Genomic DNA, 14,005 nt, shown 5'->3' with positions numbered 1-14,005 from the left:
ACCTTCATCCCCACTGGCACACCACAGTCTGTTACACAATGTGAGGTCCCAGCCTGCTTGGTCAAAGCCTCTTCCCTCCCCACCCCGTCCCCCCCATCCGGTACAGAAGGAGGCTTTTCAAAAGTCTGCAGACTAAAAATAACCACTGAACAAGCTCATTGGTTTAAAATTGGCACAGTGGTTTAAACAAAAGCCAACACTTAGCGCCAATGTGGATTAGGTGGAGGCTGTTTTCATAAATCGACATTGTTTTTGAGACCATCCCTCCCTCCCCAGCATTTAGGTTCAAAACATACCTTTAAGTTTTGTTTTAAATAATCGAGACTAAAAACACCTTATAGGTACTGTCAGAAAAAGAGAAGTTGTCCAATTTAACCTCATGGTTGCTATGGCCTTTCAAATCTGATCTTCATGCTTACATATCATGGCTACCCCAAAGCTGTTCAGGGCAATCATCCAAGATCCGGGACAGCACTGTAATTAATAATCGTTTGCATTTACTGAATGCTGTCTGTGTCCCGGGCGTTGTTCTAGGGAATGTCCCTTCATTACTGCATTTAATGTCCACAAAATCTTTATGGGTTTTCATCCCATTTTACAAATTGGGAGAATGAGACACTTAAGAGGTTCGGGACTCGTGCAAGGTCTCCAGCCATAGCGGGGGGTGAGATGGTCTGTAGAGTTTGTGGTCTGAACCATTTGGTGACACCACCACAGGCTGCAAATAGCCAGTGTGCTGACCTTGCCTTTGCTGCTCAGAGCAGACCCCGCTGGTCCATCACTGAACTATCTCACTAAGCATGGCCCCTGACCCTCTGCTCTGGGAGCTCCGATCCATTGATAAGTGTTAATGCTAGAAAGGAAATCTTTTTACTTTTCACAAGTTTGGGTCTGCCCTACCCTCTACCCTTGGCATATGGTCTTGGTCTCTTTCAAGTTTGACTCAGGCTGAGATTTGCACCCAGGTCCCTCTGCCCTTCTCATGGTCCCTTCTCATCTGCACCTCATAAGCTGTCTTGATGAGTAGTTCAGCACATGTGGACGAGGCATGTAAGGTGTGGAGGTAAAGGAGGGACGATAGGGCAGCAGGGGAAAGGTCTCAGTGCAGATTTACCCCAGGATCTGCTCTGAGCCCTCTACGAAAATATCTGTGTCAGCAGTACGATACAGAGGTTTAGAGGTATCATCTTCTGGAGATCCTGTAGTTGGAGACATGCCACTGGATCATACATCCGTGTCTTTGTTTGTTTAATCCTCACCCGAGGATGTTTTTATTGATTTTAGGAAGAGAAGAAGGGAGAGAGAAGCGTCTGTGTGAGAGATGAACATCGGTGGGCTGTTTCTGTAAGCTCCCTGACCTGGGTACGCACCCTGACCGGGAACCAAACCCGCAGCCTGGGTATGTGTCCTGACCTGGAATCAAACCCACAAACTTTCAGTGTACAGGATGACGCTCCAACCCACTGACCCACACTGGCCAGGGCTGTCCACTACTTTTAAAATGACCTTAAAAAGCCCCTCCATTTTAGTAAACTGAATTGTAAACACAAGGAAACCTTTCAATTTTGGAGGAAAAACTTAAATATTTGCTGTACATTGAAGATACCAATGGGGGGTTGAAAAGCAGTGGGTTCTACCCAGCTGTGTGATGCTGGAAAATCTCTCGGCCTCTCTGGGCTGTGGTTGGTCTGTGAAGTGTGCTGATTAAAGGCAGGAACTCTCAGTTCCTTTCCGTCCAGCACTCGGCGTCAACGTAGCCTGTGTCTCAGAGGTTCTTGTTACCTGCTTTGCAGGGCTACTAACTGCCAGCAGTGTCTCCCCAGTTACTCCCAAGAGTCCCCAGGAGGTGGCCCACTGCACTCACAGGAGTCGGTCAGTTTCCACAGGTCAGATGACATCTTCTCTCTCTTTCCTGCTCTGGCTCTGCCCTCGATTTCATCCACCGCTACTGCCTGTGATACTCCCTGAGCTGCTGGTTCTGTGGCATCCGACGTCGATCAGCATCACCACCATCTCAGCCACGGGTAAACACGTCCTCGAGTGCCGAAGCTCCTCAGGATGTGTGCACTTCAGCACTGAAACCTAAAGCAGGACCGTCAGCCCCCACCACCTGAACCCTGAGCGCACCTGCTAAGAGGCGTTGTCACATTACTGTGAAAACTTCAGGCACCACTCAAATTCTTGATGGTACCTCAGTCTCTTCTCCATTTCCACAAAGAACAGCTCGAGTTCTTTGCACCACAAAATAGAGAACTGATCTAATCTGTCCCTGGAAACCATTGAGACACCGCCATTATCTGAGAAGCCAGGACAGTTATAATTAGGACCCCAGTGAGTCACAGCTCATGGGAGTTAGCTCAGAAGCTCACTCATAAATTGGCACACCAGTTTGACATCCACAGAGGCTTACTCTGGGCATCAGAATTCGGTCTCGTACAAGGGATGAAGGAATAGATCAGAGACAGGTAAGATTCATGGAGCACAAGGATATTCAGACTGGGCCCAGAGTCACCATGAGACAGAATATCAGATACAGGAAGTACAGACAAAGTGATAACAATTCACTAGAAGAAAATTTCCTGTCACCAAACACAATTTCTCTTTAATTTTTTAAGGTGTTGTAATTGCCAATTTAAGCCCTTCACATACTTTCCCAGCAGTGAATTTAAGACTTTACTGTACATCCTTCCATGCCTGATGGACTCAGAAAGAACATGAGCTTTAATATCCCAGCTCTACTGCCTACATACTGCCTATATGACTGTGAATGAAACTGTCAAACTTTCTATACCTTAGTCCACCTTATTTATAAAATGGGACTTTTATGAGGATTAAAAAACCAATAATGTGTGCAAAGCACCAGGCTCATGATCCCACACATGACGGGTGTTCAATCAGTGTCAACTTGCTTCCTTCCGACTAGAAGTCATCAGATGACTCTTGCTCCAAGTTTTCGGTCAGGCACAGAGCACACCCTTCAAAGTGCTAATGTCAGTTCAGCTCAGCAGACACCTAGTCTCAAGAAAGCCATTAGAAACCCCCAAAGTACTATATTTTTCTCCTGCTAAGTAGCTCACTTCCCACAACTTTATATTAAGTGAACCCAACAAATGAGTCACACTAGTTACAAAAGCAAATTCAGGAGCCACACCCAAAACAGAGGCATCTTGACTTTTCACAAGAAGCTGTTAGTACCACCAAAAGAAGGGCTCAGGGGACCCATAGTTAAAAAAAAAAACAAACAAAAAAAAACCCACCAAACTTCCAAATTACCTCTGAATTCATATGCAAAGCCAAGAGCTTAGTTAATTTTTTTTCAGTCAATTTCTATTCACAGTATTAAATGTCAGCTGTGAATCATCGGGCAACATTCAAACTTTTCCTGAATGTGCTGCTTTGTGTGGGTTGCTGTAGAGAAGTCTAGGGAAAGTGGATAGAGCAAGATTGTCCAATCACTTTCCCTCTTAGGTTAATGGGCAATACAAAATTAAACTTAAAATAACCCCCTAGTCAATGGGCAAGTCAGAGGTCATAACTTACTTATTGAAAGTATCTACCATAGCTTTTAAAGTATGACTTTGATTTTCATAAAAATTTTCAAGAAGTTATTTATTATAAAGGTACAAAAGAAGATAAAGGAAGCCTGCTGTATGCCAAGGTCATAGGTGAAGAAAAAAGTTGCACTTGAGATATAAACCATCTAAGTCTGTAGAAAATACAGGTGTGGTGATTGAATTTATACTGCTTGTGTTATATGAAAATTCTACCCAAGAAATTAACATAAAATTGGTATAGAACCATTGAAAACCCTAGAAGCAGAAATTAAATAAAACATTTCTTTATAGACTTCTAAAATCCAGAGTACATGGGCCTCCTGCATCATCAAAAGCAGTACATTGACAGTAAATAAACTACTATAAGAAAGAGTCGTCAGGCATCAGAAACAAAAGAGTTAACACCATAGGAGCTGGATCTAGTACAACAATCTATGAGACAACAAAATAAGTGATTCAAATAGTTAAGGAGTTTTAAGAAAGTATAAAGGATAAATAAGATCCATAATAAAAAAGAGGACAGTACAACAAAAGAGAAGACAGATCTGAAGAAGAACCAATAGGAAATGCAGTCAGTAAAATAAAGAATTAGCAGGATATTAAATATAGCTGCTGAGAAAATTAGTGAAATGAAAGATAAAATTGAGGAAAATACCTAGAATGTATCACAGAAAATGAATATATATAAAATATGGAAGCTAGATTGAGAAAATCCAGCAGATATATATATATATTAAAAAAAGCTGTCACGTTGTACAATTCTAAAGATTATCATTCATAAGGGATATAATGTAATGGTGTTTCTAGGATTTTTACATTTATTGAATGAGAATTCTAGAATGTGAAAACAGAAGAAGAGGATAAAATGATAGTTTTCTAAACTAAAATTTATTGGGGTGGCATTGGTTAATAAAATTATATAGGTTTCAGGTGTACAGTTCTATAATATATCATCTGCATATTGTATAGTGTGCTCACCACACCAAGTCAAGTCTCCGTCCATCACCATTCATCCCCCCTTTTACCCTTATCTACCTTTAACCTCCCCACCCCGTTTTCTCTCTAGTAATCATCATACTGTTTATTTATTTATTTATTGCTTAATCCCTTTACTTTTTGCACACAGCCCCCTAAAATTATATATATATGTATATTTTAAGATAATGGATAAAAAATTACAAAATTGAAGAAACACACAAGTTATCAGACATAAAAGAGTCCTGGTCAAGTTAAATATAAATAAATGTACACCTAAACATTTCATGAGAAAAATATAAAAACCTTCAAAGGCAAAAATGTTAAAAACAACCAGAAAGAAAAGAATTATTTGAAAAATAATGAGCAATCAAAATGACTAGAGACTTGCTATCAGCAACAATGCATGCAATAGAATAAAATAATATATTCAAAGTGCTAAGGCATAATTCTGTCACTTAAAAATTCTAAACCACCCAGCTGATGTGGCTCAGTGGTTGAGTATCGACCCATGCACCAAGAGGTAGCCAGTTCGATTTCCGGTCAGGGCACATGTCTAGGTTGAGAGCTAAACCCCCAATGGGGGGCATGCAGGAGATGGCCAATCAACGTTCTCTCTCATCGATGTTTCTCTCTCTCTCTCTCTCTTTTCCTCTCTCTCTAAAAATAAAGAAAACAATTTAACAAAAAGAAGAAAATTAAAAAAAAATAATTCTAAACCCAATTAAATTTTCATTCAACAATAAAATGTTTCATTCACACAATGGAAGTTCACCTTGGAGAGAACATCATAATATATTAAGAGAAAAAAAAAGATACTTTGGTGTTAGGAAATAATACTGTGTGTTTGTGTGTGTGTGTTTGTGTGTGTGTGTGTGTGTACACATATATATATATTCCATTTATTTATTTATGTTTTTATTTATTTTATTGTTGAAAGTATTACAGACATCCCCTTTTATCCCCCATTGACCCCTTCACCCCATAACTACTCTGCAACAACCAATTTGTACTTCTTAATCCCTTCACCTTCTTTTGCCCATTCTCACAACTCCCCTCCCAACTGGAAAACCACAAAAAGTTCTCTGTATCTATGAGTCTGTTTCTGTTCTGCTTGTTCATTTTGTTGGTAGATTCAATTGTTGATAGATATGTATTTATTGCAACTTTATTGTTCATATTTTTATCTTCTTCTTCATTAAGAAGACGGTTTAACATTTCATGTAATACTGCTTTAGTGGTGATGAATTACTTTAACTTTTTCTTGTCTGGGAAGCTCTTTATATGTCCATTGAGTCCAAATGCTAACTTTGCAGGATAGAGTAATGGTTGTAGGTCCTTGCTTTTCATCACTTTGGATATTTCTTGCCATTCCCTTCTGGCCTGCAAAGTTTCTTTTTAGAAATCAGCTGACAGTCTTGCTGATTTTAAGATTCTCTGTTTGTTTTTAACCATTTGCATTTTAATTATGATGTGTCTTGGTGTAGGCCTGTAGGATTTATCTTGTTTGTGACTCCCTGTGCTTCCTGGATATTTATGTCTGTTTCCTTCACCAGGTTAGGGAAGTTTTTTATCATTACTTTTTCAAATAGGATTATAATTCCTTGCTCTCTCTCTCTTCTCCTTCCAGCACCCCCTAAAAAAAATGGAGACAAGCAATCTACTAGATGCAGAGTTCAAAATACTGGCTATAAGGTTGCTCAAGGAACTTAGTGAGGACCTCTACAGCATTAAAAAAAACAAACAGTCAGAAATGAAGGCTACACTAACTGAAATAGAGAGTAATTTACAAAGAATCAACAGTAGAGTAGGTAAAGCTGAGAATCAAACCATCGATTTGGAATATAAGGAAGCAAAAAACACCCCATCAGAACAGCAAAAAGAAAAGAAAAAAGAAAAAAAACTGAGGAGCCTCTAAGAAAACTTCTAGTGTACCAACATTTGCATCATAGGGGTGCCAGGAGAAGAGACAGAGCAAGAAATATATATACATTCAATTTATAGTAATTGTATGTAAAATAGTGGAAGACTACCCAAAGAATGAATGTATTTGGTTACCTGTGGAGAAAATGAAGAACTAAATTGAAGATGATAAGAATGAGAGCAAAAATTCTTACTGATTATACCATAGATTATCCCTTTAAATTTTTTGTTTAATGGATAAATTCCTAGAAACATACCACCTACCAAAACTAAATCATGAAGAAATAGAAATTCTGAACAGACCTATACCTAGAAAGGATATTAAATCAGTAACAAAAAGTCTTCCAACAAAGAAAAGCCCAAGATCATATGTCTTCATTGGTAAATTCTACCAAACAATGAAAAAAGAGTTAACACTAATTCTCCTCAAACTCTTCCAAAAATCAAAAAGACAGGAACAATTCCAAATTTATTCTATGAGGAAAGCATTGCTCTGATACCAAAGCTAGACAAAATGTTACAAGAAAACTATAGACCAATATCCCTGATGAATATTCATACAAAAATCCTCAACAAAATACTAGCAAACAGAATTCATAGCACATTATAAAGACTATACACTATGACCAAGTGGGCTTTATTGCTGAAATGCAAGCATAGTTAAAGATAAAAAAGGAATCAATATAATCCACCACAGTAACAGAATGAAAGATTAAAAACCTCACATGATCATCTCAAATAATGTAGAAAAAACCTGTGACAAAATTCAACACCCTTTCATGATAAAGGAGGGAAAAAAACTCTCAAAAAAGTAGAAATAAAAGAAAACTACCTTAACATAATAAAAGGCATATATTAAAATCCCAGAGCTAACAACATACTAAATGGTGAAAGACTAGAGGTTTCTCCTCTAAGGGCAGGAATAAGACAAGAATGCCCACTTTTTCTCATTTCCATTTAACATAATACTGGAAACCTACCCAGAGCAATTAAATAAGAAAAATAAATAAAAGGCATCTAAATTGAAAAGGAAAAAGTAAAACTATCTGTGTTCACAGATATCATGATCTTTTATGTAGAAATCTTAAAGATCACACACAGAGACATGCAAAACCATTAGAACTAATAAACTCAGCAAAGTTGCAGGAAAAATATCAACATGAAAATCAGTTGCATTTCCATATAGTAACAATGAACAATCTGAAAGGGAAATTAAGGAAATAATTTCCTTTACAATAGCACCAAAAAGAATAACACTTAGGAGTAAACTTAAGACTTATGCATAGAGATGTATATGGAAAACTACAAAATAATGCTGAAAAAAACTAAAAAGACACCAATAAATAGAAAGATATACAATGTTCACAGATTGGAAGACTTAGTATTGTTAAGGTGCCAATATGATCCAAAGTGATGTACAGATTTAATGCAATTCCTCTTAAAATCCCAATAATGTTTTTATTTTTTTCCCCAAAATAGAAAATTCCATCCTAAAGTTCATATGGAATCTCAAGGGACTCCAAAGAGTCAAACAATATTGACAAAGAAGAACAATGCTGAGATCTCATACTTATTAATTTCAAAACATATTACAAAGTTACAATAATGAAAGCAATATAGTTCATGTATAAAGACAGACATATAAACCAAAGACAGCCCAGAAACACTCACTCACATATACGATCAGATGATTTCAACAAGGGTACCCAGAACATTCAATGGGAAAAGAACAGTCTTTTTAATGAATGTTGTTAGGAAGATTCACATGCTAAAGAATAAAGTAGAATCCTCATCTTATACCATCTATAAAAATTAATTCAAAAAATATCAAAGACCTAAATATAAGAGCCAAACTGATAAAATTCTTAGAACAAAGCACAGGGAAAACTTTACGACATTCAATTTGGCAGTGATTTCTTGGATGTGACACTAAAGACACAGACAACAAAAGAAAAAAATAGATAAATTGGACTATTTAACATGTTTAAATGTGTGTGCATCAGAGGAAAGAAACCAAAGAGTGAAAAGGCAGCCTACATAATGGTAGAAAATATATGGAAGTCTTATATCTCTTAAGGAGTTAATATGCAGATTATACAAAGAACTACAACTCAGCAACAACAAAAAACAAACAACCCAATTAAAACTAGGCAGAGGACTTGACTAGACATTTTCTGAAAAAGTATACAAAAGGCCAATAAGCACATGAAAAGATGCTCAACATCACCAGTCACTCGGGAATTGCAAGTCAAAACCACAGTGAGATACCACTTCACATCCTAGGATTCTATCATAGAAAACAAAACAAAATAGAAAATTATGTGGGCAAGGATACACATTCCTATTGGTGGGATGTAAAATGGTACAGCCACTGTGAAAAACAGTATTGAGTTTCTCAAAAAAAAAAAGAACTGAAAGCAGAGACTCAAGGAGAAATTTGTACGCCCATAGTTATAGCAACATTATGCACAATAGTCAAAAGGTAGAAGCGCCCAGGCCGGTTTGGCTCAGCAGTTGGAGCGTCAGCCTGCAGACCAGAGAGTCCTGGGTTCGGTTCCTGCTAGGAGCATGTACCAAAAAAACAAAAAAAAGGTAGAAGCTATGTGTAAATGGACAGACGAAGTGAGAGACAAAATGTGGTGCAGACATACCATGGGATATTACTGATCAGTAAAAAGGAAGGAAACTCTGACATAAACCACAACACGGAGGAACCTTGAGGACATGATGCTGAGTGAAGTAAACCAGTCACAAAGGACTAATATTGTATGAGTCCACCTACAGGAGGTACCTAGGGTAGTCAAGTTCATAGAGACCTAAAGGAGAATGAGCTGGGGGGAGGGGAGGATGGACACTTGTGTAATGGATACAGTGTCTCAGTTTTGTGTGATGAAAAGAGTTTTGGAGATGGATAGTAGTCATGGTTGCACAACGATGTGAATGTACTTATCAAACTGAACTGTACATTTAAAAATGGTTCAAGCCCTGGCTGGTTTGGCTCAGCAGTGGGAGCATTGGCCTGCGGACCAGCGAGTCCTGGCTTTGGTTCCCGCTAGGTGCACGTGCCAAAAAAAAAAGGTTCAAATAGTAAATTTTCTGTTCTGCACATCTGACCACAATGTAAAAACAAGCCCAAGTATGCTCCACAGAAAAGTAATTCGAGTGATGGAGAGTAAACCAAAAGGTCAAAGTAAGATATTTCGACCCAAATGTAAAACAACAAACAAACAACTGTTTGTTCTTTTAAAAAAGCATTTAACAAAAAAGAACCTTTGAAGATTTACATAGCACAAAAATGTTCATTTTAGAAAATTTTAAAAATACAACCAACCGGCTGCACAATTAGAAGATGGCAGGGGGCGGGACCCAAGGGAGGGTGAGTACATGAGAGAGTGAGCGAGTGTGTGAGAGAGTGTGAGTGGACGTGAAGGTGGACAAGCAAACCCGAGCAGAGCCTCAGAGCAGAAGGTTCCTGTGCTGTGGACGGAGCAGCCGGCTACCGCTGTAAGAGGCCCTACAGGGCACTTCTCCCTGCACGGCAGGGAGGTCCCACCATTTTGGAAGATCTGGGGTCTTCCCTGGGAGGAGGCACTGGGAGCGGCTAGGGCCCAGCAACCTGAGCCCACCAGTGCACCAGGCACCATCGGACCAGTGGACACTCTGTGTCAACACAAACCAGTGCACAGTAGTGGAGCTCCCAAGGTGCAGGTCATGGAAGCCGTGGACAGCCGGGAGCCCAGCACCATCCCCCACAATAGCAGCCTTATCAGAGTCAAGATATACCCCTAGGAACAGAGGCTGGGGAGCAGACATCCATCCCCAGGCAACAGAAGCACAGAGCAGCAGCTGAGACCCATGCCCAAAAACCACAGCAAAAGCTGAGCAGGAGTTGAGCCCCATGGGGCAGCAGCACTCCCCAGCTGCCAGCAGCGGGACCTGGGGCTCCACAGAGGCCTGTGCGGTCCAGTAGCTCACAAGTGCAGTGGGAAGCTGAAGCCCCAGGGAGACTGGTGCAATCCAGCTGCCCGCCCACGGGACCTGCAGGGTGGGGGGGCACCAGAGAGGCCTGTGCAATCCAGCAGGGACTGTGCGATCCAGTTACCCATGGGACATGCAGGGTGCTAAAGCACCAGAGAGGCCTGTATGACCCAGTAGGGACTGTGCCGTCCAGTTACCCGCGGGACCTGCTGGGTGCTGAAGCACCAGAGAAGCCTGTGTGACCCAGCAGCCCATAACAAGCATATAGAGCCAGGTCCCCAAAGGGACTGTGAGATCCAGTTACCCATGGGACCTGCAGAGTGCAGGGGCACTAGAGAGGCATAGAGTATGAGAAAATGGAGGCGGAGTGAATGGAAGCTACACAGACGATCTCCCAGGACCAAACGGGAATTACAACTAAAATAAAGACAAATCCTCGGAAAAAAGCAACAGAAAAGCAGCAGGGCAGGACCATATAACCAGGGACACTGGTAGGATCTGTGGAGACACGAGAGAGTGGCGGGCTGGGAGCCCACCGACAGCAGCAGTCATAGCTGTGAGCAGCGCCCTTGGGGAATAAAGACCAAGCCCACTCCACAGCTCAGAGAGCCAGGACAGAGTGCTAAAATAGCCACAGCCACTCACCTGGGGACTATGGCAGAGGGAGGGCAGACTGGGCTGGAACTCTGTGGGGACACTGGGGATTTGGAGGCACTCAGAGTTTTTCCTGAGTTGCGGCCACAAAGAATGGTGGCCAGTGTGCTCCTTTGCAGAGCTATGGGGATAAGCAGCAGTCCCCCCCCCCCCCCCCCGATATTCAGCCTTTCCCAGGTGAGGCAAAGAAATGCAAATTCAGTCTCATTAACAAGCAGCATTTATCCCACCCTCTGGAACTCTTCTTATGCAGAACACCAGGGCTACAATCCAAGACCCTGAGTAACTGAGAGTACTAGCCTCCAGGAAAAAGTTAGAGGATAACTGACTCTTTCCTGGGCTAGCAAATCTACCCAGGAAAGTAAGACTTGACAGTGGTGTTTAACATGGGCCCGCCCAGGCCCATCCAAACCCAGTAGAGGGAGCCACAAACAGCAGAACACCAACACCAACACCCACAGGGAAAATTTGGCAGGCTCCAAAACCCACTGAGATAGCCAAATAGGTGAAACAAAGAAACAAATCCCAAATGAAAGAACAAGGCAACTCTATCAAAGATGAGATAAATAAAATGCAGCTAAGCAAATTATCAGAGGTAGAGTTCAGAGCCATGATCTTGAGGAAGCTCAACAGCATGAGTAAGGACATTAGCACCATGAGTAAAGATATGGAAACATTGGAAAAAAAAAACAACAAGTGGAAATGAAGAATGACATAACAGTAATAAAGAACACACTGGAGACTTCCGGTCAAGATGGCAGCGAAGGTAAATGCGGTATCGCGTCCTCCCACAACCACATCGAAGTTACAACTAAACTACAGAACAACCATCATTCAAAACTGCCTGAAATCAAGCTGAATGGAAGTCCTACAAGTATAAAATTAAAGCAGGAACCACATCAAGACTGGTAGGAGGGGCAGAGGGGACGGGCTGGTCCCACACCCACGTGTGGTAGATAAAAATCAGGAGGACACCTCGGCTGGGAAGGTCCTCGCTGAGGACTGAGGGGTCCCCGTCCCACACCAGGTGCCCCGCTCAGGGTTCCAGTGCCAGAAAGAGAAGTCCCCATAACTTCTGGCTGGAAAAACCAGCGGGAACTGAGGCTCAGGGAGGCTGAGGCGGCTGGAGCCCCAGGCAGCTCCTTAAAGGGCCCGCGCACGGACTTATTGGACTCATTCCCTCTAAGCTTGGAGGGGAGGCAGCTCATGGGGCACCAGAGACATACAGGGAAGAACTGAGCTGTTTGGCACCGGAGCGAGGGCTGGAGAGGGGGCTTTCTCCGGGACAAACGTGCTGTCAGTGGCCTTTGTTCCTTTGGTGAGCCCTTCCCTGGGGCGGCAGACAGCCGCCATATCTGGGACTCCAGCAACCTGGCTCACACTGGTAGCCCCACCCTGGTGACTCCCTGAGGCCCCGCCCCACCCAACTTTCAGGCTCACCCAAGCTGTTACCAGTTGCTTAACCATAGGATTGGCCTGTCCTGGATCCTGCTTCAGGTTTTCCAAAATTCTTTCAAACAAGCAGCATCTGGTCTCAGCTAGCCCCATACCGTTCATTAAGTAATACACAGAAACAAACACAGGGAGGCAGCCAAAATGAGGAGACAAAGAAACGGGTACCAAATGAAAGAACAGAACAAAACCCCAAGAAAAGAACTAAGCGAAATGGAGATAAGCAATCTAACAGATGCTGAGTTCAAAATACTGCTTATAAGGATGCTCAATGAACTTTGTGAAAACCTCAGTGAACTTAGTGAGGGCCTCAAGAGCATAAAAAAGGACCAGTCAGAAATGATGGATGCACAGTCAGAAATGAAGGAGGCATTAACTGAAATAAAGAATAATTTACACAGATTCAATAGTAGAGTACGTAAATCCAAGAAGCAAACCATCGATTTGGACTATAAGGAAGCAAAAAACGCCCAATCAGAACAGCAAAACAAAAAAAGAATCCAAAACAATGAGGATAGTGTAAGGAGCCTCTGGGACAACTTCAAGTGTGCCAACATTCGCATCTTGGGGGTGCCAGAAGGAGAAGAGCGAGAACAAGAAATCGAAAACCTGTTTGAAACAATAATGGCAGAAAACTTTCCTAACTTGGAGAAGGAAACAGACATACAAGTCCAGGAAGCATAGAGAGTCCCACACAAGATGAACACCAAGAGGCCCACACCAAGACACATCATCATCAAAATGCAAAAGGTTCAAGAGAAAAAGAGAATCTTAAAAGCAGCAAGAGAAAGGCAGCTAGTTACCTACAAGGGAGTTCCCATAAGGCTGTCAGCTGATTTCTCAAAAGAAACTTTGCAGGCCAGAAGGGAGTGGCAAGAAATATTCAGAGTGATGAAAAGCAAGACCCTACAACCAAGATTACTCTATCCTGCAAAGCTGTCATTTAGAATCGATGGCCATATAAAGAGTTTCCCAGACAAAAAAGTTAAAGGAGTTCATCACCACCAAACCGTTATTGTATGAAATGATGAAGGGTCTTTTTGAAGAAAAGATAAAATATATGAACAAACAAAATGCAATGAATACATATCTATCAACAATGGAATCTACAGACAAAATGAACAGGCAGAACAGAAACATTCTCATAGATACAGAGAACATTTTGTTGGTTGCCAGTTGGGAAGGGGGTTGGGGGAATGGGTGAAAAAGGTGACGGGATTAAGAAGTACAAAGTCATTGCTAGACTGACAAACCTCAAAGGGAAAGGGGTTAGGGGGTGGGAAGAAATAAACCAAAGAACTTATATGCATAACCAACGGACACAGACAATAGTGTGGGAAAAGGTGGAAGGGGGGGGCGGGAGTGTGGAAGAGGGGGTCAATGGGGTAAAAAAGGAACATCTGTAATACATTCTACATTTAACAATAAAGATTTTTAAAAAGAAAAGAAAAGAACACATTGGAAGGACT

This window comes from Molossus molossus, unplaced genomic scaffold, assembly GCF_014108415.1.
Source record: "Molossus molossus isolate mMolMol1 unplaced genomic scaffold, mMolMol1.p scaffold_m16_p_13, whole genome shotgun sequence".
Lineage (NCBI taxonomy): Eukaryota > Metazoa > Chordata > Mammalia > Chiroptera > Molossidae > Molossus > Molossus molossus.
The sequence above is the reverse complement of the archived record's forward strand: the minus strand, read 5'-3'. Positions refer to the sequence as shown.